This window comes from Pan paniscus, chromosome 19 (assembly GCF_029289425.2).
Source record: "Pan paniscus chromosome 19, NHGRI_mPanPan1-v2.0_pri, whole genome shotgun sequence".
Classification (NCBI taxonomy): Eukaryota; Metazoa; Chordata; class Mammalia; order Primates; family Hominidae; genus Pan; species Pan paniscus.
The window spans coordinates 84,023,181-84,049,668 of NC_073268.2; the positions used below are offsets into that span (position 1 = coordinate 84,023,181).

General features: G+C 46.7%; 1 protein-coding gene and 1 non-coding gene across 3 annotated transcripts in view; one reads left to right on the top strand and one right to left on the bottom strand.

Moving 5' to 3' along the window:
• Window positions 1–12,395: 12,395 nt before the first annotated feature.
• KPNA2 (karyopherin subunit alpha 2) overlaps window positions 12,396–26,488 on the top strand; it is a 35,606-nt gene continuing 21,513 nt past the window's right edge. The window contains exon 1 of one of the 2 annotated variants that reach the window (XM_055101706.2): window positions 12,396–12,635. The gene's annotated coding sequence lies outside the window, so the exon portion shown is untranslated. Of the gene's footprint in view, window positions 12,636–21,241; window positions 21,427–26,488 lie in introns of those variants that run through there. The other variant, XM_055101705.2, reaches the window with a different exon arrangement.
• TRNAR-CCG (transfer RNA arginine (anticodon CCG)) lies at window positions 21,106–21,178 on the bottom strand. Its single transcript has one exon. It is a non-coding gene; the product is annotated as a tRNA-Arg (tRNA).

The following is a 26,488-nucleotide window of genomic DNA, read 5'->3' on the forward strand; positions in this document are numbered from 1 at the left end:
GTAGCCAGAATGCCAGTTTATTAATTTACAATGAGAAATCAAATCAGAAATGCAAACTCATGTCAGCCTGGGTAGCATTCTCTTTCTATAAACAAGCCACAGAGGAAGCCAAGTTATCCTCCGGGTGCTTGGTAATATAAACCAGAGCCTGGGGAGTTTGTCACCTGATTGGAATGTTTAACAGTATTGGTTTCTCACAGCCTAAGTGTTTGTCTCTGCAATAGGTGTGTATACCTGTCAGGAGGAAGAACCCAAGAGACCAACTGGCATTCCCTTCCTTGATAATTTCTGGTATTTTGAGGTGTGTTTCTGCTTAGCAGATATTTATTGAGCATCTACTCTGTGTTGTATAATAAAGAATTTGAAGTCCAGGCGCAGTGGCTCACACATGTAATCCTGGCACTTTGGAAGGTTGAGGCGGGCGGATCACTTGAGTTTAGGAATTCAAGACCAGCCTGGGCAACATGGTGAAACTGTCTCTACAAAATAAAAATAAAAATAAAAATAAAATAGCCAGCTGAGGTGGTAATTCTAGAGAATTTGAATTCTCTAGAGTGACTCACAGAACTCAGGATAGCATTTTACTTACAATGAGTTGTATTATTATTTTGTTGGTTGGTTATTTTATGTTTCTTTTCTCTTATTTTAATAGAGATGGGGGTGGGGGCCAGGTGCAGTGGCTCACGCCTGTAATCCCAACAGTTTGGGAGGCTGAGGAAGGCAGATCATTTGAGGTCAGGAGTCCAAGACCAGCCTGGCCAACATGGTGAAACCCCATCTCTTACTGAAAATACAAAAATTAGTTGGGTGTGGTGGTATGCACCTGTAATCCCAGCTATTCAAGAGGCTGAGGCAGGAGACTCACTTGAACCCGGGAGGCAGAGGTTGCAGTGAGCCGAGATCATGCCACTGCACTCCAGCCTGGGTGACAGAGCGAGACTCCGTCTCAGAAAAAAAAAAAAAAAAAAAAAAAAATTCTCTTCGTTTTAATGCACATTTCTTTAATGGCAGGTGAAATTTTACATTTTTTTCATAGATTTATTGGCCATTTGCATTTCTTCTTTTGTTAATTGCCTGTTCATATGGTTTGTCTATATATGTTCCAAATATTTCCTGTCAAAATTTTGTTTGTTAAAACCTTTTAGTGATTTTTGCCATAGAACTTTAAAATTATGTATCATAAAATCCATCAAAATTTTTTTTTTTTGAGGCGGATTTTCGCTCTTGTTGCCCAGGCTGGATGCAATGGCGTCATCTTGGCTGACTGCAACCTCCGCCTCCTGGGTTCAAGCAATTCTCCTGCCTCAGCCTCCCCAGTAGCTGGGATTACAGGCATGCTCCACCACACCCGGCTAATTTTGTATTTTTAGTAGAGACGGGATTTCACCATGTTGGCCAGGCTGATCTTGAACTCCTGACCTTGTGATCCACCCTACTTAGCCTCCCAAAGTGCTGGGATTACAGGTGTGAGCCACTGCACCCGGCCGAGAAAGACTTTCTTGAAATCAAAATTTTATATATATATATATATACACACACACACACATATATATATATATAAAATCTCCCTATATTTTTATAATGCTTATAGTTAAATCTTGATTCCATCTGGAATTTATTTTGGTATTGTAGTCTGATGTAAGAATCTAATTTTAATTTTTTCTTGAGTAACAGAAAGTTGTCTAATCCAATTGACAGATAAATCCATCCCTTCCTAAATCTGAAATCTGAGCTATCATCTTTAACATAGACAGTATATTTTTTTATTTTTTTAATTTTTTTGAGATGGAGTCTGGCTCTGTAGCCCAGGCTGGAGTACAGTAGTGCGATCTTGGCTCACTGCAACCTTGGCTCACTGCAACCTCGGCTCACTGCAACCTCCACCTCCCAGGTTCAATCGACTCTCCTGTCTCAGCCTCCTGAGTAGCTGGGATCATAGGCACGCACCAGCATGCCTGGCTAATTTGTATATTTTTAGTAGAGACCCGGTTTCGACATGTTGGACAGGCTGCTCTCAAATTCCTGGCCTAAAGTGATCCCCCCGCCTTGGCCTCCCAAAATGCTGGGATTACAGGCGTGAGCCACCGTGCCCGGCTAGGGTATTATCATTTTCTTCGTCTAAGCTCTAAACATTTCTTCTTAGATTTAATTCCTGGGTATTTTATATTTTTGATGTAATGTGGATAGCATATTTTTTCTTTTGTATTTTCGGACTGGTTTTAGTAGGTGTCTAGAAAAACTACTAAGCTCTTTTTCTTTTTTTTTTTTTTGAGACGGAGTCTCGCTCTGTCGCTCAGGCTGGAGTGCAGTGGCGCGATCTCGGTTCACTGCAAGCTCCGCCTCCCGGGTTCACGCCATTCTCCTGCCTCAGCCTCCCGAGTAGCTGGGACTACAGGCGCCCGCCACCACGCCCGCCTAATTTATTTTGTATTTTTTTAGTAGAGACGGGGTTTCACCGTGTTAGCCAGGATGGTCTTGATGTCCTGACCTCGTGATCTGCCCGCCTCGGCCTCCCAAAGTGCTGGGATCACAGGCGTGAGCCACCGCGCCTGAACTTTTTTTTTTTTTTTTTTTTTTTTGAGATAGAGTCTTGCTCTGTCGCCCAGGCTGGAGTGCAGTGGCGCGGTCTCAGCTCACCGCAAGCTGGGCCTCCCAGGTTCATGCCATTCTCCTGCCTCAGCCTCCAGAGTAGCTGGGACTACAGGCGCCCGCCACCACGCCAGGCTAATTTTTTGTATTTTTGGAAGAGACGGGGTTTCACCGTGTTAGCCAGGATGGTCTCGCTCTCCTGATCTTGTGATCCACCTGCCTCGGCCTACCAAAGTGCTGGGATTACAGGCGTGAGCCACCGCGCCAGCCTGTTTTTTGTTTTTGTTTTTTTTTTTTTTTTTTTGAGACGGAGTTTCGTTCTGTCGCCCAGGCTGGAGTGCAATGACGCGATCTCAGCTAGCTGCAACCTCTGTCTCCTGGGTTCAAGGGGTTCTTCTGCCTCAGCCTCCAGAGTAGCTGGGACTACAGGTTCACGCCACCACGCCTGGCTAATTTTTTGTATTTTTTGTAGAGATGGGGGTTTCCCCATATTGGCCAGGCTGGTCTCGAACTCCTGACCTCGTGATCCACCTGCCTTGGCCTACCAAAGTGCTGGGATTACAGGCATGAGCCACTGCGCCCAGCTCAAATATTCATTTAGCTTTTTTATTGCATTAATAAGAGCTCTTTTTTTTTTTAGACGGAGTTTCGCTCTTGTTGCTCAGGCTGGAGTGCAATGGCGCGATCTCGGCTTACCACAACCTCCACCTCCTAGGTTCCAGCAATTCTCCTGCCTCAGCCTCCCTAGTAGCTGGGACTGCAGACAGCCACCACGCCCAGCTAATTTTGTATTTTTAGTAGAGATGGGGTTTCTCCATGTTGGTCAGCCTGGTCTTGAACTCCCAACCTTAGGTGATCCGCCTGCCTCGGTCTCCCAAAGTGCTGGGATCACAGGTGTGAGCCACCACGCCCAGCCATGCATTAATAAGAGGTTTCTTTTTTCTTTTCTTTTTTTTTCTTTTAGACAGAGTTTTGCTCTGTTGCCCAGGCTGGAGTGCAGTGGCACGATCTCAGCTCACTGCAAGCTCCACCTCCCAGGTTCACGCCATTCTCCCGCCTCAGCCTCCTGAGTAGCTAGGACTACAGGTGCCCGCCACCACGCCTGGCTAATTTTTTTGTATTTTTAGTAGCGACGGGGTTTTACTGTGTTAGCCAGGATGTTCTCAATCTCCTGACCTCGTGATCCGCCCGCCCCGGCCTCCCAAAGTGTTGGGATTACAGCTGTGAGCCACTGCGCCCGGCCTTAATAAAAGCTTTCTAAGCTTTGTTAATAATACTAATCATAGCCATCATCTTTGTTTTATTAATATTCCTCATTTTTAGAGAGCATTTCAAATATTTCACTTTCAAGTAACTAAAAATTTGATTTTACACCGATTATATAGAGCTATTTTTTTTTTTTTTTTTTGAGATGGAGTCTCGCTCTGTCCCCCAGGCTGGAGTGCAGTGGCACGATCTCGGCTCACTGCCAGCTCTGCCTCTTGGGTTCACGCCATTCTCCTGCCTCAGCCTCCCGCGTAGCTGGGACTACAGGCACCTGCCACCACGCCCGGCTAATTTTTTTGTATTTTTTTTATAGTAGAGACAGGGTTTCACCGTGTTAGCCAGGATGGTCTCGATCTCCTGACCTCGTGATCCACCCCCCTCGGCCTCCCAAAGTGCTGGGATTACAGGCGTGAGCCACCGCGCCCGGCCTATATAGAGTTATTTTTATCCGCACTCCTGGGCTGTTGTTTTTGCCTTAGGAATCTGACAAATATTCCTATTTTCTTGTTATGTTATCAGTGTTGATATTCTACTTTCGGCCTTCCATTTTATCTTCTATCTCTACTATTATTTATTTGCTTGTTTATTTATTTATTTATTTATTTATTTATTTATTTATTTATTTATTGAGACAGGGTCTCACTGTTGCTTAGGCTGGAGTACAGTGGCAAAACTCGATCAAGGCTCACTGTGGCCTTGACCTCCCGGGGCTCAGGTGATTCTCCTACCTTCGCCTCCAGAGTAGCTGGGACTACAGGCACGCACCACCACACCCAGCTAATTTTTGTATTTTTTGTAGACATGGGGTTTCATCATGTTGGCCAGGCTGGTCTCCAACTCCTGGGCTCAAGCTATCCAACCTCCTTGGCCTCCCAAAGTGCTGGGATTATAGGCATAACCTACCACACTCGGTTTTCCTCGTTATTCTAGGAGACATTCCGGAATTTGTACATTTGTTGCTGATTTCATTTTCAGGAGCATCAGTTCTGCCTTTTGCTCTTTCCAATAAGGATCTTCTTTCCTTTCTCCCCTCCCCTCCCTCCGCCCCTGCTTTTTTTTTTTCTTTATTAATAGAGATGGGATTTCACCCTGTTGCCCAGGCTGGTCTCAAACTCCTGGGCTCAAGCTATCTGCCCATCTGGGCCTCCCAAAGCCCAGGGATTAAGGGAGTAAGCCACTGCACCTGGCCCCAGTAAGGGGTTGAAAGCTCAGGAATTAATAGTCAGCTTCCTTTTTTGTTCATCCTGTTGTTTGTTCATTTCAGTCTATTGCCTTCTTATAATTTCCTTCTTTACAAGGACTATTTCTCCTTGTTTTTTTTTTTTTTTTTTTTTGAGATGGAGCCTCACTCTGTCACCCAGGCTGGAGTGCAATGGCATGATCTCGGCTCACTGCAACCTCTGCCTCCTGGGTTCAAGCGATTCTCTTGCGTTAGCTGCCCAAGTAGCTAGGACTACAAGTGCAAGCCACCACACCCAGCCAATTTTTTGTATTTTTAGTAGAGATGGGGTTTCACCATGTTGGCCAAAATGGTCTTGATCTCTTGACCTTGTGATCCGCCCTCCTCAGCCTCCTAAAGTGATGGGATTACAGGCGTGAGCCACCGCGCCCAGCCGAGAGTGCCTGTTTCTTAAAATTGTCTTGGCCAGGTACAGTGGCTCACACCGGTAATTCCAGCACTTTGAGAGGCCGAGGCAGGTGGATCACCTGAGGTCAGGAGTTTGAGACCAGCCTGGCCAACATGGTGAAATCCGTCTCTACTCAAAATACAAAAATCAGCCGGGCCTGATGGTGGGCACCTGTAGTCCTAGCTACTCCGGGTGCTGAGGCATGAAAATTACTTGAGCCCACGAGGCAGAGGCTGCAGTGAGCCGAAATTGCACTACTGCACTCCAGCCTGGGCAACAGAGCAAGACTCTGTCTCAAAAAAAAAAAAAAAAAAAAAAAAAAAATATATATATATATATATATGTATGTATGTATGTATGTATTTGGCCCGGCACTGTGGCTCACGCCTGTAATCCTAGCACTTTGGGAGGCCAAGGTGGGTGGATCGCTTGCGGCCAGGAGTTTGAGACCAGCTGGGCAACATGATGAAACTCTGTCTCTACTGAAAATACAAAAATTAGCCGGACATCATGGTGCTCGCCTGTAGTCCCAGCTGCTCAGGAGGCTGAGGCAGGAGAATTGCTTGAACTTGGGAGACAGAGGTTGCAGTGAGCTGAGATGGTGCCACTGCACTCCAGCCAGGGCAACAGAGTGAGACCCTGTCTCAAAAAAAAAAAAAAAATTGTCTCTAGGATTATTTGTCAACATTATGTGAGGTATGCTCTGCACATTTTTAAGGATAAAATATTTTTATTTTTATTATAAAACATTCAAAGTTATAGAGAATAGTGTAATCAACAGCTGCACAAATATAACCCAGTTTTATCAGATCTTAGTATTTTCCCATACTTGTTTCTTTTTTTTTTTTTTCCAGTGGTTAAAAAATTACAAATATAGTCGGGCGTGGTGGCTCAGGCCTGTAATCCCAGCGCTTTGGGAGGCCAAGGCAGGGGGATCACTTGAGGTCAGGAGTTGTAGACCAGCCTGACCAACATGGAGAAACCCCGTCTCTACTAAAAATACAAAATTAGCCAGGCATGCTGGCGCATGCCTATAATCCCAGCTGCTTGGGAGGCTGAGGCAGGAGAATCGCTTGAACCCAGGAGGCAGAGATTGTGGTGAGCTGAGATCGCACCATTGCACTCCAGCCTGGGCAACAAGAGGGAAACTCTGTCTCTATCTTTTGTTGTTGTTGTTGTTTTGAGACGGAGTTTCCCTCTTGTCACCCAAGCTGGAGTGCAATGGCACGATCTTCACTCACCCCAACCTCTGCCTCCTGGGTTCAAGTGATTCTCCTGCCTCAGCCTCCATAGTAGATGGGATTACAGGCGCGTGCCACCACGCCCGGATAATTTTGTATTTTTAGGAAAGACGGGGTTTCTCCATGTTGGTCAGGCTGGTCTCGAACTCCCGACCTCAGGTGATCGGCCCACCTTGGCCTCCCAAAGTGCTGGGATTACAGGCGTGAGCCACCACGCCCGGCAGGAAACTCTGTCTCTAAATAAATAAATAAATAAATAAGGCCGGGCACAGTGGCTCATGCCTGTAATTCCAGCACTTTGGGAGGCCAGGGCGAGCGGATCATGAGCGAGGTCAGGCCTGGTCAACATGGTGAAACCTTATCTCTACTAAAAATACAAAAAATTAGCTGGGTGTGGTGGTGCGCGCCCGTAATCCCAGCTATTAGGGAGGCTGAGGCAGGAGAATCACTTGAACCCAGGAGGTGGAGGTCGCAGTGAGCCGAGATCACGCCATTGCACTCCAGCCTGGGCGACAGAGCAAGACTCCATCTCGAGAAAAAAAAAATTACAAATATAGTTTGTAGTAACCATCCTCCAAGTAGCCAGCCCCCAGTGTGCCCACTTTTTGGTATTCACATCCCATATAGTCCCCACCTACCCTGTAGCAGGGTTGGTCTGGAAGACTGATAGGATAGGATAATATACACTTCCAAGATTAGATTACAGAAAGACTGAACTCTTTTTTTTTTAAATTTTTTATTTCCATAGGTTATTGAAGAACAGCTGGTGTTTGGTTACATGAGTCAGTTCTTTAGTGGTGATTTGTGAAATTGTGGTGCACCCATCACCCGAGCAGTATACACTGCACCTAATTAATAGCCTTTTATCTGTCAACCCCTTCCCACACTTTCCCTCTGAGTCCCCAAATTCCATTGTGTCATTCTTATGCCTTTGCATCCTCATAGCTTAGCTCCCACTTATGAGTGAGAACGTAGGATGTTTGGTTTTCCATTCCTGACTTACTTCACTTGGAATGATAAGACTCCAATCCCATCCAGGTTGCTGCAAATGCCATTAATTCATTTCTTTTTATGGCTGAATAGTATTCCATTGTGTATATATATATATATATACACACACACACACACACACCGCGGTTTCTTTATCCACTCATTGATTGATGGGCATTTGGGCTGGTTCCACATTTTTGCAATTGTGAATTGTGCTGCTATAAACATGCATGTCCAAGTATCTTTTTCATATGACTTAGAAAGACTGAACTCTTATCTGGGGTGTGTGTGTTCTTGCTGTCTCTCTTTTAGCTCATTCACTCTGGCTATGTGGGGAGGACATTCAAGCAGTCTATGGAGACGTCCATGTAGCAAGCCAGTGATGTCTTCAGCCAACATTCAGTAAGAAACTGCAGCCTGCCAACGACCAATGAGTGACCTTGCATACATATTTCCTGCCAGTTGAGTCTTCAGATAAGAGTGCAGCTCCAGGCCACTGCTTGACTGAAACATCCCGAGAGACCTGAGCAGAACCACCCAGCTAAGTCCCTCCCAGATTCCTGGCCCACAGAAAGTGTGATATAATAAATGGTTTTTGGCCGGGCGTGATGGCTCCTGCCTGTAATCCCAGCACTTTGGGAAGCCAAGGCGGGCAGATCGCCTGAGGTCAAGGGTTGAAGACCAGCCTGGACAGCATGGTGAAACCCCATCTCTACTAAAAATACAAAAATTAGCCAGGCGTGGTGGCAGGTGCCTGTAATCCCAGCTACTTGGGAGGCTGAGGCAGAAGAATCACTTGAACCTGGGAGGTGGAGGTTGCAGTGAGCCGAGATTGCACCATTTGCACTCCAGCCTGGGGGACAAGAGTGAGACTTCATCTCAAATAATAATAATAATAAATATTTTTTGTTTTAAGCTGCTAAGTGTTGGGAATAATTTTTTTTTTGAGATGGGTCTCACTGTGTCGCCCAGGCTGGAGTGCAGTGGTATGATCATGGCTTATTGCAGCCTCAACCTCCCAGGCTCATGGGATCCTCCCATCTCAGCCTCCCAAATAGCTGGGATCACAAGTGTGTACCACCACACCTGACTTTTTTTTTTTTTTTTAAAGGAGAAACAAAGTCTTGCTATGTTGCCCAGGCTGGTCTGGAATTCCTGGGCTCAAGTAATCCTCCCTCTTCAGCCTCCCAAAGTGCTGGCATTACAGGCATGAGCCACCATGCCTGGCCCAAGTGTTAAAGGCTTTTTTTAATCTTATTTTTATTATCATGTTTTTCTTTTGTTCAAAATGTTAAGTCTTTTTTTTTTTTTTTTGAGATGGAGTCTCGCTCTGTTGCCCAGGCTGGAGTGCAGTGGCACAATCTCAGCTCACTGCATCCTCCACCTCCCAGTTTCAAGTGATTCTCCTGCCTCAGCCTCCTGAGTAACTGGGATTACAATCCCATGCCACCACACCTGGCTAATTTTTTGTATTTTTAGTAAAGACAGGGTTTTACCATGTTGGCCAGGCTGGTCTTGAACTCCTGACCTCAGGTGATCCACCGGCCTCGGGCTCCTAAAGTGCTGGGATTACAGGCGTGATCCACCATACCTGGCCTAGTATTAAATCTTTATAACAACATAATTACAAGCTTGAGACTTCTATTACCCTGTTTTACAGATGAGTAACTGGGGCACAGTAAGGTTCAGTAATTTGGCCAAGGTTATACAGCTAGTAATTACATGATACAAAAACCGATAGCTTCTGCCAGTGCTCTTAATATAAGGTTGAAAGAGGCCAGGCGCGGTGGCTCACACCTGTAATCCCAGCACTTTGGGAGGCCGAGGCGGGCAGATCACGAGGTCAGGAGATCGAGACCATCCTGGCTAACACGATGAAACCCCGTCTCTACTAAAAATACAAAAAATTAGCTGGGCTTGGTGGCGGGCGCCTGTAGTCCCAGCTACTCAGGAGGCTGAGGCAGGAGAATGACGTGAACCCGGGAGGCAGAGCTTGCAGTGAGCCGAGATGGCGCCACTGCACTCCAGCCTGGGCGACAGAGCGAAACTCTTGTCTCAGAAAAAATAATAATAATAATAATAATAATAATAATAATAATAATAATAAGGTTGAAGGAAAAAAGAAAAGAGCCAATTAACATAAAACATAGCTGTTAGAAGCCTCCTTCTACAAATGGCCATGAAGTCTAAGTCGATAATTATATCTGCTTTCTTTTTTTTTTTTTTTTCCTTTTTTGAGACAGAGTCTTGCTCTGTTGCTCAGGCTGGGGTGCAGTGGCGTGATCTCGGCTCACTGCAACCTCCACCTCCCAGGTTTGAGCGATTCTGCTGCCTTAGCCTCCAGAGTAACTGGGACTATAAGCATGCACCACCATGCTTGGCTAATTTTTGTATTTTTAGTAGAGACAGGGTTTCACCATGTTAGTCAGGCTGGTCTCGAACTCCTAACCTCAGGTGATCCACTCGCCTCACCCTCCCAAAGTGCTGGGATTACAGGCGTAAACCACCACACCCAGCCGATAATCATAGCTGCCTTCTTCCACCACTTCTTCCAGTCCCCTTTTGAAGGATGCCTCACAGGGACACCCAATACTTTATTCCCATAAGACCTGACTTCTTGGTGGTCTTGTTTTTACTGGGTTGCTCTACTTTTCCATTAACCAGGTCTTAGGGTCAAGAGCCTGCTAAGATGTGTCCCCAGTGAATTTTTGGTTTCCAGACATAGCCTCCTTCCTCTTTTAAGTAACAGAGCCATTTTCCTCTTGCTAATCATATATACAGAGGCTAATTCAGTGATGGTTTTAGTCAGCTCAGGCTGCTATTACAAAATACCACATACTGGGTGGCTTAAACAACAGATAATGATTTCTCACAGTTCTGGTGGCTAGGAAGTCCAATATCAGGTTGATAGCATGATTGGGTGCTGGTGAGGGCTCTTTTCCTAGTTTGAAGACGGCTGCCTTCTTTCCTCACTTGGTGGACAAAGAGAAGAAAGGCTCTCTAGCATCTTCTTCTTTTTTTTTTTTTTTTTGAGATGGAGAATCTCAGATGCTCTGCCTGTCAAGGCTGGAGGCTGGAGTGCAATGGCTTGATCTGGGCTCACTGCAACCTCTATCTGCTGGGTTCAAGCCATTCTCCTGCCTCACCTTCCCAAATAGCTGGGATTAGAGATGTGTGCCACCATGCCCAGCTAATTTTTGTATTTTTAGTAGAGACGGTGTTTCACCACGTAGCCCCAGCTGGTCTCAAACGTCTGTCTTCAAGTGATTCACCCGCCTTGGCCTCCCAATGTACTGAGATTACAGGCATGAGCCACTGTGCCCAGTCATCTGGTCTCTTCTTATAAAGACACTCATCCCATCGTGGAGCACTGTCTGCATGATCTCCTCTAAGCTTAATTACTTCCCAAAGGCCCCACCTTCTTCTTCTTCTTCTTTTTTTTTTTTTTTTTTGAGATGGAGTGTTGCTCTGTTGCCAGGCTGGAGTGTAGTGGTGCAGTCTTGGCTCACTGCAACCTCCCCCTCCTGGGTTCAAGCAATTCTCCTGCCTCTGGCTCCCAAGTAGCTGGGATTACAGGTACACGTCACCACACCCAGCTAGCTTTTGTATTTTTAGTAGAGATGGGGTTTCACCATGTTGGCCAGGCTGGTCTTGAACTCCTGACCTCATGATCCACCCACCTCGGCCTCCCAAAGTGCTGGGATTAAAGGCGTGAACCACTGTGCCTGGCCAGGCCCCACCTTCTAATACCATCACGCCGGGGTTAGGGCTTCAACTTAAGAATTTCGGAGGGATGCAAACACTTAGCCCATAATAGTGGCCGCCTTCTCTCCTTATTGATTCAGCAGCATGAGGAACTTTAAATGGACAGCCTCGGCTGGGCAAGGTGGCTCATGCTTCTAATCCAAGCACATTGGGAGGCCGAGGAAAGACAATCAGTTGAGCCCAGAAGTTCCAAAGCAGCCTTGGGCAACATACTTGCCCATAGTTTAAAAATTAGCTGGACAGGGCTGGGCACGATGGCTCACACCTGTAATCCCCGCACTTTGAGACGCCAAGGTGGGCGGATCACCTGAGGTCAGGATCATAAGAACAGCCTGGCTGACACGGTGAAACCCTGTCTCTACTAAAAATACAAAAATTAGCTGGGTGTAGTGGAGCGTGCCTGTAATCCCAGCTACTCGGGAGGCTGAGGCAGGAGAATCGCTTGAACCCGGAGGCAGAGGTTGCAGTGAGCCATGATCATACCACTGTACTCCAGCCTGGGTGACAGAGCAAGACTCTGTCTAAAAAAAAAAAAAAGGCATGGTGGCATGTGCCTGTAGTCCCAGCTACTCAGGAGGCTAAGGTAGGAGGATCACTTAAGCCTCGGAGGTTGAGGCTGCAGTGAGCCATGATTGCACCATTGCATTCCAGCCTGGGAAACAGAGTGAGATTCTGTCTCTAAATAAATAAATAAACAAACAAACAATAAAATAAATGGCCAGCCTCGGCTTCCAGTTGAATAAAACCACAATAATGTTTCCTGATCTACACATTCCTTCTTTTGGCACTAGGACCTCTGGACCCACTCAGTCCCGGGTCCCTGGCAAGGAAAACAAAAATTCTTCATGTGAATTCTTAGGGGCCACAGTGGGAGGAGCCACTCCCACCTCCTCTCCTCGCTTCCTGGACTCATTCTAACATTGTCTAAGTCTAGGAACGGCAGTGCTAGCAGAAGCCCCGCAGGCAAGGGAGGAAAATCCACACCCAGAACACGGGTCTGTCGCTGTGACAGGCACTGTCCGCACACCCCAGTCTGGTCACTACAAAAAAGGATGGCCTCTCAGGGCGCGACCTTCACCTTGGAGCAGCGCCCTCTGCTGGTCACCCCTAAGATCTGTGGCCACGCGCATCTCCCTTCCAATCCTCACCAACAGAGGTAGGGATTGGTGTTTTGTTGTTGTTGTTGTTGTTTTGTTTGTTTGTTTGTTTGTTTTGAGACGGAGTCTCGCTCTGTCGCCCAAGCTGAAGTGCAGTAGCTCAATCTGCTCACTGCAACCTCCGCCTCCGAGGTTCAAGCGATTCTCCTGCCTTAGCCTCCCAAGTAGCTGGGATTACAGGCACCCGCCACCATGCCCGGATAATTTTTGTATTTTTAGGAGAAACAGGGTTCACAATGTGGGCCAGGCTGGTCTCGAACTCCTGACCTCAAGCAATCCGCCCGCGTCGGCCTCCCAAAGTGCTGGGATTACAGGCGTTGAGCCACCGCGCCCAGCCTCTTCACTGTTTTTGTAGCCTTTTTCTCCTTTTATTTGAAGTTTCTGATATCCCCCAGTTTCACTGAAGTGGTCTTTGTGATTCTGATTCTCATCCCCCTTGTTGCTTTTGTGGGATTTCCTAGAAGAGTAGAAAAAAAAAATTGCATCTTCACTGTCATTTTAATGCTGGAACCTGGCAAATGTTAAAAGCATTATAGTATTACAATTTCAAATACTGTGTTAAGGGGCAGGCATCGTTGGCTCATGCCTGTAATCCCAGCACTTTGGGAGGCCGAGGCGCGCGGATCGTTTGAGCTCAGGAGTTCAAAACCAGCCTGGGAAACATGATGAAATTCCATCTCTACAAAAAAATACAAAAATTAGCTGGGCATGGTGGCGCACACCTGTAGTACCAGCTACTTGAGAGGCTGAGATGGGAGGTAAGCCCAGGAGGTGGAGGTTGCAGTGAACTGAGATCATGCCACTGCACTCCAGTGTGGGCAACAGAGCAAGACCGTGTCTGGGAAAAAAAAAAGTCAACCCAATCAATGAATGGTGACCCTAGCAAACACCTGATACTTTATTTATCTGGCTCAATTAAAATAAAAAAGAGAATTTTATGCAAACATTTCGGACCACTGAATTTTGCCAAATGATTCCATTTCCTAAGGATTCCATCTTTGGTTCTAATGTAATGTATATTCCCTGTGGAGGAAATGGATTTCTCCAAATAACTGGATCCATAGTCATGTAATGCTAGTGGGGAAAATCGCCCCAGCTTAGATACTATCAAATGAATTCCAACATATTTGGGCTCTCCCATTATTTGTCTTCTCACCTGGCAGCCTGCCTCTCTTGGCAATGCTAGGGTTCCAGAATCAGGCCCTAAACTCAGCAAGGGCCTCCACGAGGGCCATATTACACCCTAAGATTCCCAGATGTCTATTTGGAACCACCTTTGACTTATGTCCTTACTTTGCCCCTGAAAGTGCATGGGGAGAAAGAAGAAATCGTTAAAACAGGGACAATCAATGTGGCCCTAAATATTTTAATGTGGCCTATCAATAATTCATCATACCATCCCTGTTTGCCAAGCCTTTACGGCAGTTTCTTCCCCTTGACACAGTTGACATTTTGGGCTGGATCATCTTTTTTTTTTCTGAGACATTGTCTTGCTCTGTCACCTAGGTTAGAGTGCAATGACATGATCTCGGCTCACTGCAACTTCTGCCTCCTGGGTTCAAGCGATCCTCCTGCCTCAGCCTCCCAAGTAGCTGGGATTACAGGCACCCACCACCACACCTGGCTACTTTTTGTATTTTTAGTAGAGACGGGGTTTCATCATGTTGCTCAGGCTGGTCTTGAACTCCTGATCTCAGGTGATCCACCCACCTCGGCCTCCCAGAGTGCTGGGATTACAGGCGTGAGCCACCACGCTCGGCCTGGATCATCATTTTTTTGTGGGGGACTGTCCTGTGTGGTTTAAGATGTTAAGCAGCATCCCCGACCTCTGCCCACTAGATGTTAATAGCAACCCCTTCCAGTTCCACTGTGACAATTGCAAATCTCCAGATACTGCCAAATGTTACTTGGGGAGCAAAATTGGCCCAGTTGAGAACCACGGGAATAAAGGAAGCAGAATTATCAGGATAAAACAGACAATTCACCTCTATCACAGCAGAGTTTTTTGTTTGTTTATTGTTTGTTTTCAGAGACAGGGTCTTGCTCTGTCACCCAGGCAGGAGTGTGGTGGTGTGATCCTCGCTCAGGAGGTTGAGAAGCAGTGCCACTACAATTGTGCCACTATACTGCAGCCTTGGCAATGATCTTGTCTCAAACAAGAAGAGGAAGAGGAAGAAGAGGAAGGGGAGAGGGAGGGGGAAGGAGAGGGAGAAGGAGATGGAGACTCTGGGGCTCAAGGCATTCTCCTTCCTGAACCTCCCAAAGTACTGGGATTACAGGTGTGAGTCACTGAGTGTGTTAGGTTTCTCTAGAGGGACAGAACTATATATAGGAGTTTATTAAGTATTAAGTATATTAAGTATTATAGGAGTTTATTAAGTATTAACTCACATGATCACAAGGTCCTACAAAAGGCGGTCTGCAGGCTGAGGAGCAAGGAGAGCCAGTCCAAGTTCCAAAACTGAAGAACTTGGAGTCAGATATTCGAGGGCAGGAAGCATCCAGCATGGGAGAAAGTCGGCTGGGAGACTAGGCTAGTCTCTCTTTTCACATATTTCTGCTTGTTTATATTCTAGCTCTGCTGGCAGCTAATTAGCTTGTGTCCACTCAGGTTAAGGGTGGGTCTGCCTTTCCCAGCCCACTGACTCAAATGCTAATCTCCTTTGGCAACACCCTCACAGACACACCCAGGATCAACACTTTGTATCCTTCAATCCAATCAAGTTGACACTCAGTATTAACCAACACACTGAGCCTGGCCAAAGCTGGACTAATTGTAAGATTTTGTCTGGAACCTTGACTCAGGAGCAAGTGGCCCGAGGATGATGAAAACCATCAGACGTGGCCAGGCATGGTGGCTCATGCCTATAATCCCAGCACTTTGGGAGGCTGAGATGGGTGGGTCATTTGAGGTCAGGAGTTTCAGACCAGCCTGGCCAACATGGTGAAACCCCATCTCTACTAAAAATACAAAAATTGGCCAGGCATGGTGGCTCACACCTGTAATCCCAGCACTTTGGGAGGCCAAGGTAAGTGGATCAGCTGAAGTCAGGAGTTCGAGACCAGCCTGACCAACATGGTAAAACCCCGTCTCTACTAAAAATATAAAAAATTAGTTGGGCATGATGGCGAGAGCCTGTAGTCTCAGTTACTTAGGAGGCTGAGGCAGGAGAATTGCTTGAACCCAGGAGGTGGAGGTTGCAGTGAGCTGAGATCCTGCCACTGCACTCCAGCCTGGGCAACAGAGCAAGAGTCCATCTCAAACAAACAAACAAACAAACAAACAAACAAACAATCAGAGGCGCTGACTACAGTGACGGCCATCTGGCTCTGACATTTGCTGTGCTTCCAGCTTCTTGCTATTTCAGGGGCTCTGGTCTTGATTCTTGCAGGTTCCCAAACCTGGTCCTACAGCTCCCCACCTCCTGTCTCTTTAGTGGTTTAGTGGGCACCCCCTCCCCTCTATCTTTCCAGTGAGTTATAATGTGCTTTGTTTAGGTAGGGCTGGTTTGTTTCCATCATTGGCAACAAGAGGGAATTGGTCAAGGAGTCTAAGGAGTTGTCTGGAGAACCAAGAAAAAGATTTCCTGGAAGCCTAGAAAAAGTGTGTTTCCAGAAGAAAGATTCGTTAGGAGTTTCAAATGTCAGGGCCAAGTTAAACAAGACAAGGACTGAAAGGTGTTCCTTAAATTTGTCTATGAAGAGGCCACTGCTGGGGAGGAGTGTGTCAGGTGGCAGTGGAGGGAGGACAGCAAGTGAAGAGGAGACTCTGGACACGTAGACAACACTCATGATGCAGCCTGACTGCTCGGAGAGAGGGCAAACAGGACTTGTGAGAAGCGCCATAGGCCTGGGGCTGAGCTTGGAATGGGTGGAGAACCTGCAACCTGCAGAATGTTTTTGTTTTTTTGTGTTGGAATCTTGCTCTGTCACCCAGGCTGGAGTGCAATGGTGCGATCTCAGCTCACTGAAACCTCTGCCTCATGGGTTCAAGCGATTCTCCTGCCTCAGCCTCCTGAGTGTCTGGGATTACAGGCATGTGTGACCACACCTGGCTACTTTTTGTATTTTTAGTAGAGACAGGTTTCACCATGTTGGCCAGGCTGGTCTTGAACTCCTGACCTCAGGTGATCTGCCCACCTCGGCCTCACAAAACGCTGGGATTACAGGCTTGAGCCACTACGCCCAGCCTTGCAGAATGTTTTTGGACTCAGAGGCAAGAGCCAGCAGAGGGACAAAGTAAAGGCACCCAATCACTGTTTGCTGACTCCAGCTCAATGGACTATGGTGAGTGAGGCTAGAAACATCTTCCAGAGAGAAGGAGCTGGGCTCACAAGGAGGCTAAAGGAGGGGAAGGAGGTGGGAGAGGCAGATGAGCACTGTGGAGGACTGAGCCGCTGTCAGAAGCTCAAAGGGCAGAGAACCCAGGATGAGTTTGTTGTGCCCAGCCTTGGGGGCTGCACATTCCAATATCTGTGCATTTGGGGGACCAAGGATACATTGTCACTGTCTGTAATTTCCAGACGCTGCCTGCAGGTGGGGGACAGGAGACCATGCAGTTTAGTTTTTTTTGTTTGTTTGTTTGTTTTTTTGAGACAGAGTCTCACTCTGTTGCCCAGGCTGGAGTGCAGTGGCGCAATCTCTGCTCACTGTAATCTTCGCCTCCCGGGTTCAAGCGATTCTTTTGCCTCAGTCTCCTGAGTAGCTGGGACTACAGGACCGTGCCACTATGCCCGGCTAATTTTTGTATTATTATTAGACACGGGCTTTCACCATATTGACCAGGCTGGTCTCGAACTCCTTACCTTGTGATCTGCCTGCCTCGACCTCCCAAAGTGCTGGGATTACAGGCGTGAGCTACTGCATCTGGCCGTTTTGTTTGTTTTGAGATAGCGTCTCGCTCTGTTACTCAGGCTGGAGTGCAGTGGCATGAACACAGCTCACTGCAGCCTGAATCTCCTGGGCTAAAGGGATCCTCTGACCTCAGCATCCTGAGTAGCTGGGACCACAGGTGTGTGCTACTGCACACCAGGCTAATTTTTTTTTTTAATTTTGTTGTTGAGATGGGGATTTCACCGTGTTTCCCAGGCTGGTCTTGAACTCCTGGGCTCAAGTGATCCTCTCGCCTCGGCTTCCCCAAGTGTTGGAATTACAGGCATGAGCCACTTCACCTGGCCTCAGTTCAGATTTTTTGAATACCTACTGCATCCAAGGACCTAATGTGGCCACCAATATTCAACTCTGAGATACCTACCAGAAATTGAACTAGAAATTATTCTTGGTCTTCTGTATTTATTAATGCTTTCTGGTTTAAACATTCAGCACTAAGTGCTCGGTCTCGATCTCTTGACCTCGTGATCCGCTCGCCTTGGCCTCTCAAAGTGCTGGGATTACAGGCGTGAGCCACCGCGCCTGGCCTAATTTCTAATCTTAAGGGACAAAGGTGTCCGTTAAAATTCTCCACTGGTTATTAGTAGTTGGGTTTTCTTTTAATACACTTTTTATTTTGGAATAAATTCAGATTTACAGAAAAGCTGCAAATGTAGGGCAGGGTTCTGGTGTATCCCTTAACCCTAATGTTAACATCTTACGTCACTATGTATATTTGTCAAAACTAAGAAATCAACACTGGTACATTACTAGTAATGAAATTCCACACTGTACAGTATTTGAGTCCACTGATTTTTTTCCACTAATATCCTTTTCTGTTTCAGACTTCAACCCAGGATACCAAACTGCATTTAGTGTTTAGTTGTTTTTAAAGAGTAGTGGTGAACTCAGTGGATGTTCCTTTTGTACAAGTGTGCAAGAAGAGTTTAAACTTTCCAGGCTAGGCCAGGTGCAGTGGGTCATGCCTGTAATCTCAGCACTTTGGTAGATTGAGGCGGATGGATCACCTGACGTCAGGAGTGCAAGACCAGCCTGGGCAACATGGTGAAACCCCATCTCCACTAAAAATATAAAAATTAGCCAGGCGTCGTGGCGCACTCCTGTAATTCAGGCTACTCTGGAGGCTGAGGCATGAGAATCGCTTGAACCTGGGAGGTGGAGTTGAAGTGAGCCCCCATCATGGCACTGCACTCCATCCTAGGCAAAAGAGCAAGACTCTGTCTCAAAAATACATAAATAAATAAAATTTTCAAGCTAGTCAACTGAACTGGTCTGAAAAGCTTAAACTCTGATTATTGTGTGTGTGTTTTTATTTCACTAATTTGCAGATCTCTCTCACACACACATATGCACAAACACACGAACTGTTCTAATTACAATTTGTTGTTCATAATATTTTGAAGACAGCAGCAATAAATTATGTTTATCATAGTTGTATGGGGTAACTCCACAGTTACTCTGCTGTAAACTTTCCTTGGTACCGTCCTGGAAATCTGAGGCCAGCACAGTTGGACCTGCTCACACATCCCTTGGGATAACAATAGGTAGAAAGTTTTGTAAGTGTGGCTGCCCATTGCTAATCTTAGCTTGAAAAAGTAGACAGAACTCAGAAGGCTGAGGCAGCAGAATCGCTTGAACCTGTGGGACAGAGGTTGCAGTGAGCCAAGATCGCGCCATTGCACTGCAGCCTGGGCTACAATATCGAGACTCCGTCTCACACACACACAAAAAAGTAGACAGAAAAAGAGATGATGCCACATGTCTAGTCGCCAGTTTGTGTTTGCTAAGGTCTTTTTCTTTTAAAAATCAGTATAAGTTAAGCAAGAATAAATGCTTCCTCAATGTGTGCAATTTTTATTTGTCAATTATATCTCAATAATGCTGGGGAAAAACACTTTTTAAAATTTTTATTTTTATTATTATTATTTTTTTAAGAGGGAGTCTGGCTCTCTCACCCAGGCTAGAGTGCAATGGCACCATCTCAGCTCTCGGCTCACTGCAACTTCCAGCTTCTGGGTTCAAGCGATTCTCCTGCCTCAGCTTCCAGAGTTGCTAGGATTAGAGGCATGCGCCACCACGCCCGGCTAATTTTTGTATTTTTAGTAGAGACAGGATTTCACCATGTTGGCCAGGTTGGTCTTGAACTCCTGACCTCAGGTGATCCGCCCGCCTTGGCCTCCCAAAGGGCTGGGATTGCAGTTGTGAGCCATCGCGGCCGGCCTAAAAGAATTTTTTTTTTGAGACGGAGTTTCGTTCTTGTTGCCCAGGCTGGAGCGCAATGGCGTGATCTCGGCTCACTGCAACCTCCGCCTCGCCGGTTCAAGGGATTCTCTTGCCTCAGCCTCCCGAGTAGCTGGGATTACAGGCGCGCACCACCACGCCTGGCTAATTTTTTGTGTTTTTAGTAAAGACGGGGTTTCACCATGGCCAGGCTGGTCTTGAACTTCTGACCTCGGGTGATCCGCCTGCCTCGGCCTTCCAGAGTGCTGGGATTACAGGTGTGAGCCACCGTGCCCAGCCAAGAATTTTTTTTTTTAAGTAAATATTTCTTTTATGGGGGCAGATTTCGTGTTCACTTGCAAGCTCTCAATGACAGTGTTTTTTGCCTCGGCCTCCGAAAGTGCTGGGATTACAGGCGTGAGCCACCGTGCCTGGCCATTTTGGTTTTTTAATTTTTTTTTTTTTTCTTTTTGAGACAGAGTTTTGCTCTTGTTGCCCAGGCTTGAGTGCAATGGCGCAATCTTGGCTCACTGCAACCTCCATCTTGCGGGTTCAAGCGATTCTCCTGCCTCAGCCTCCCAAGTAGCTGGGACTACAGGCATGCGCCACCACGCCCGGCTAATTTTTTCTATTTAGTATTTCAACAGTTGGTCAGTCTGTTCTCGAACTCCTGACCTCAGGTGACGCCTCGGCCTCCCGAAGTGCTGGGATTACAGGAATGAGCCATGGCCTGGTTTTTAAATTCTTTTTAAAGATTGATACTTCATATTGATTTTGAATTTTTTTGTTTTTGTTTTTTGAGACAGGGTCTCGCTCCGTTACCCAGGCTGGAGTGCAGTGGCCCAATCATATTATAACTTACTGCTAATTTAAAAATTTTTTTCTGGGGAGGTTGGGGTTGGGGGTGGTGTCGTCTCCTTATGTCGCCCAGGCTGGTCTCAAACTCCCGGACTCAAGTGATTCTCTCGCCTTGGCCTCCTAAAGAGCTGGAATTACAGGCGTGAGCCACCCCACCCCGAATAACAAGTGATATTGTGTTACATTCGTATAATGTGTAATGATCAAATCAGGGTAACTGGGATAGCTGTCACCTCAAACACTGATCATTTCTTTGTGTTAGGAGCATTTCAAATATTTTCTTCTAGCTACTTTGAAATATACAGTAAATTACCGCTAGCTATAATTACCCTACTGTGCTACCGAACACTAGGTCTGACCGTATTTTAGTACTCATTCGCTGACAGTGTTTTTAAAACTCTCAAAAGCACCTCTTTATTTGTGATGACGATAGCTGCCAAGAACCATCTCTCAATCAACTGTCCAATGATCGCCCTCTCTTCCACCAAAACTAATCTCACGCGACCCAGATGGGACTCGAACCCACAATCCCCAGCTCCGGAGGCTGATGCCTTATCCATTAGGCCACTGGGTCACCACAGGATCCAGCTTCTCACACCCTCTCCTTACGCGATGCCATCATCACGCTCCCGCCCCCGCGCATCGCGGTCTCGCGCCGAGAGGCAAGTGATTTGGCAGCCGCCCCCAGCGGCGGCGGCGCGCGCCTGCGCTTTTCTGCGTCCCTGTCGGCCGCCTGGACTTCCCGCGCGCTGCGCCATGGGCCCGGAGCGGCCGCAAGGGCCCCGGAGGGCCTGCGCGTGACCCTCCGAGCTCTCCTGCCCGGTAACTGCATGGCATCCACCCCGCCGGGTTTGGGTGCTATCCTTCCTGTCGGGTTCTTCAAGCGTTCTTAACTCCAGTTGTCCATTGGGCTCACCTGGGGAATTTTAAACAAGGTTCCAGTGCCTGCCCCATCCCATTCTAGTTCAGTTGACTTGGGCGGACCTGGGCGTCTTCATTTTACAAAGTTCCCCGGGACCCTCTGCAGGGCAGGCGGCGTTGGGAGCCACTGCAGATCGCGAAATCCTCCCGTAGCTTCCCTGTCCCGCCAACCTTCTTGTCCCTGTCTTCTCTTTCTTTCCCGCGTTTATTCAGCAGAGATTAATGTGATAACCTGTTATGTGCTGGGAACTGTTGGGCTCCTGGGTGAACAGGCTTTTCCACCCCACGAGAACTTCAAATCTGACCTCTGTCCCTACGGCCATTCACCTTCAGCCGTTTTCCTCCCCCTGACTCTTCTTTCCCTCTGGAGTAAAGGGAAAATGAACATAACAAAGTCCCTAAGTGCAAAATAGTACGGGTTTGGCTTCCCCCTTCCCTCAACCAACATCCTGAAGTTAAGTTTTGAGTAAAGACTTGGAGACTTTCTGGTGCCATGCACACTATCTGTATGCTTGTTGCATGTAAAGATGCTGCATTTGTGATTTTTACAAATACACAATTTCGTTTTCTTAGACACGTAACACTTGTTCTTCACAAGTCTGTTTAAAATATGGCTAAGCCGGCCGGGCGTGGTGGCTCCTGCCTGTAATCCCAGCACTTTGGGAGGCTGAGGCTGGCGGATCACTTGAGGTCAGGAGTTGGAGACCAGCCTGGCCAACGTGGTGAAACCCTGTCTCTACCAAAAATACAAAAAAATTAGCCAGGCGTTTGGTGGCGTGCGCCTGTAATTCCAGCTACCAGGGAAACTGAGGCAGGAGAATCGCTTGAACCTGGGAGGCGGAGGTTGCTGTAAACCGAGATTGTGCCACTGCACTCCAGCCTGGGCGACAGAGCAAGAAGGTCTCAAAAAAAAAAAAAAAAAAAAAAAATAAGCCAGGTAAAGAAAATCGAAATTGGGCCGGGCTCGGTGGCTCACGCCTGTAATCCCAGCATTTTGAGATGCCCAAACGGGCGGTTCCCTTTAGGTCAGAAGTTCGAGACCAGCCTGGCCCAAAAGGTGAAACCTAATCTCTACTAAAAATGCAAAAATTACCGGGGCGTGGTGGCGAGCGCCTGTAGTCCCAGCTGCTTCGGAGGGTGAGGCAGGAGAATCGCTTGAACCGGGGAGGCGGAGGCTGCAGTGAGCCGAGATCTCGCCATTGCACTGCAGCCTGGGTGATAGAGCAAGACTCTTTCAAAAAAAAAAAAAAGGGGGGGCCGTGCGCGGTGACTCACGCCTGTAATCCCAGCACTTTGGGAAGCCGAGGCGGGCGGATTATGAGGTCAAGAGTTCGAGACCAGCCCGGCCAACATGGTGAAACCCCGTCTCTACCAAGAATACAAAAATTAGCGGGCCGTGGTGGCGCGTGCCTGTAATCCCAGGTACTGGGGAGGCTGAGGCAGGAGAATCGCTTGAACCTGGGAGGCAGAGGTTGCAGCGAAGCGGGATTGCACTACTGCACTCCACTCTGGGCGATAGAGCAAGACTCTGTCTAGGGGGAAAAAAAAAAGAAAATCGAAATTCTGTAAGTCGGAGTTAACCACTCCTACAAAATGTATTAACATTTTGGTGCATATCTTTCTAATTTAGTCTGCGTGTGATGTGTCACTTAACTCTTTTGTTATCCTTGGCCTGTGAACTCTGAGGCATTCAGGAAATGCTTTTCATGAAAACAGGTTATTTATTGCGTTGACATTTGCACCGATGGTGCAGAAGCAATAGCGGGTGAAACAGCAAATTTAAGGCATTTGAACTAAACTAATAACAGTCATATTCTTTACCTTCGTGCACTGGCAGAGGGAAAAAGCCAGGTTTACTGAAGCATATCCTTGGTGACGCTGTAAGAATAATTAAGTGTATTAAGTTTCAACGCTTGAGTGCACAGCTTTTTAATATTTTCTTTGACAATGGGAAGTACGAATAAATCACCTCTACGCATACCAAAATACAATGGTTTTTGCTTGAGTAAAGCACTTGTGGGATGTTGGAGTTGCACTCCGAACTAGCTGCTTTTCAGTCGTACCGAATTTTCATTGAAGGAACAACTGACCGACAAACTAGATTATTCAGAGTTGGGCATTTTGCAGATATTTTTTAGAAAATGAACAAAGTGAGCATGTCGCTTCAAGGAAAACAATATGCACTGTTTGTGGCTAATGAAATAACCTACATTTTCAAGGGAAGGCCGGGTGCGGTGGCTCAGGCCTGTAATCCCAGCACTTTGGGAGGCCGAGGAGGGCAGATCACGAGGTCAAGAGATCAAGACCATCCTGGCCAACATGTTGAAACCCCATCTCTACTAAAAACACGAAAATTAGCTGGGCGTGGTGGCACGCGCCTGTAGTCCCAGCTATTCGGGAGGCTGAGGCAGGAGAACCGCTTGAACCTGGGAGGCGGGGGTTGTAATGAGCCTAGATGGCGCCAGTGCACTCCAGCCTGGCGACAGAGCGAGACTCCGTCTCAAAAAAACAAAAAACAAAAAAACAAAAAAACCGTCAAGGGAACATTTAAAAGCTTGAAACCTTGTATTCACCACTGTAAGCTTGATAGCTTTCAAATACTTAAAGACATTTCTGTTTAATGAGTGCAATGTTTTGGTGTTGTACAATTCAATGTGTCAACACTTGGAAGATCTGCATACCTCTTAGTGTAACGTGTTTCAAATGACCAGTGCATAATGTTCGATATTCCTGCATGGGTAAAGGTAAAATATGCATCCAAGTGGAGTACAGACTAATGAGCCACCACCGCACGGCCAGACTAATGGATTTTAATGTAACAGAATACAGAAAGTTTGGTGATATGCTCTAGTTTTCACATTGCAGCATATTTTCTTAATTAATTGACTTTATTATTTTTTATCAGTTTTAGGTTTGCAGAAATATTGAGTGGAAAGTACAGAGGGTACCTGTATATTCCTTCACTTTCCCTCACCAATTTCCCGTTATTAACAGCTTGTATTAGTATGGTATATTTGTTACAATTGATAAACTAATACTGATACATTATAATTAACTTCATTAACAATATAATAATTAATATTAATAATAATATTTAATATACATTATTATTAAAGTCCATAGTTGACACTTGCAGGGTTCACTCTTTGTATTGTGCATTCTATGGCTTTTGACAAAGGTATAATGTCATATATCCACAGTTACAGTATCACACAGAATAGTTTCACTGCCTTTAAAATGCCTTATTCCACCTATTCATTCTCCCCTTCCTCCCCTGAAACCCTTTCCAACCACTAATCGTTTTTTTTTTTTTTTTTTTTGAAATGGAGTCTCGTTCTGTCACCCTTGCTAGAGTGCAGTGGCGCGATCTCGGCTCTCTGCAACCTCCGCCTTCCAGGTTCAAGCGATTCTCCTGCCTCAGCCTCCCAAGTAGCTGGGACTACAGGCACAAGCCACCATGGCCGGCTAATTTTTGTATTTTTTAGTAGAGACGGGGTTTTACCATATTGGCCAGGCTGGTCTCGAACTCCTGACCTCGTGATCCGCCCGCCTCGGTCTCCCAAAGCGCTAGTATTACAGGTGTGAGCCACCGCACCTGGCCCCAACCACTAATCTTTTTTGTCTCCATAGTTTTATCTTTTCTAGAATGTCATTTACTGTAGTTGGAATCATACAATGTGTGGCCTTTTCAGACTGGCTTCCTTCATTTGGCAATATGCATTTAAGGTTTCTGCATGTTTTTCTCATGGATTGATAGCTCAATTTTTGCTTGCTTGTTTGTTTCTTTGTAAGTTTGTTTTTGAGATGGAGTCTTGCTGTGTTGTCCAGACTGGAGTGCAGTGGCACGATCTCGGCTCACTGCAACCTCCACCTTCTGGGTTCAAGCAATTCTGTCTCCTGCCTCAGACTCCCAAGTAGCAGGGACTATAGGTGTGTGCCACCATGCCTGGCTGAATTTTTTTTTTTTTTTTTTTTTTTTTTGAGATGGAGTCTCACTCTGTCACCCAAGCTGGAGTGCAGTGGCTATGAGCTCGGCTCACTGCAACCTCCACTCCTGGGTTCAAGCAATTCTCCTGCCTCAACCTCTGGAGTAGCTGGGATTACAGGCACATGCCACCACACCTGGCTAATTTTTGTATTTTTAGTAGAGATGGGGTTTCTCCATGTTGGCCAGGCTGGTCTCAAACTCCTGACCTCAGGTGATCCACCCACCTCGGCCTCCCAAAGTGCTGGGATTACAGGTGTGAGCCACCACACCCAGCCTATATTTTGTATTTTCAGTAGAGACGGGGTTTCACTGTTTTGGCCAGGCTGGTCTCAAACTCAAACTCCTGACCTCAAGTGATCTATCTGCCTCGGCCTCCCAAAGTGCTGGGATTACAGGTGTGAGCCACCATGCCCGGTCTGCTTGTTTTTTTGAGACTGGTTCTCACTCTGTTGCCCAGGCTGGAGTGCAGTGATGCAATCACGTCTTACTGCAGCTTCCAACTCCTAGGCTCAAATGATCCTTCCGCCTCAGCCTCCCAAGTAGCTGGGATGACAGGCGTGCACCACCATGCCTGGCTAATTTTTATATTTTTTGTAGAAACCAGGTTTCACCATGTTGCCCAGGCTGGTCTCAAACTCCTGGACTCAAGCAATCTGCCCACCTCAGCCTCCCAGACTGCTGGGATTCTAGGCATGAGCCACCATGCCCAGCCTTCTTTTCTTTTCTTTCTTTTTTTTTTTTTTTGAGACAGTCTTGCTCTATTACCCAGGCAGGAGTGCAGTGGCTCAATCTCAGCTCACTGCAACTTCTGCTTCCCAAGTTCAAGTGATTCTCCTGAATCACATCATGGCTAGCTAATTTTTGTATTTTTAGTAGAGACAGAGTTTTGCCATCTCTACTGGAGTTGGCCAGGCTGGTCTCGAACTCCTGACCTTAGGTGATCCACCGGCTTTGGCCTCCCAAAGCGCTGGGATG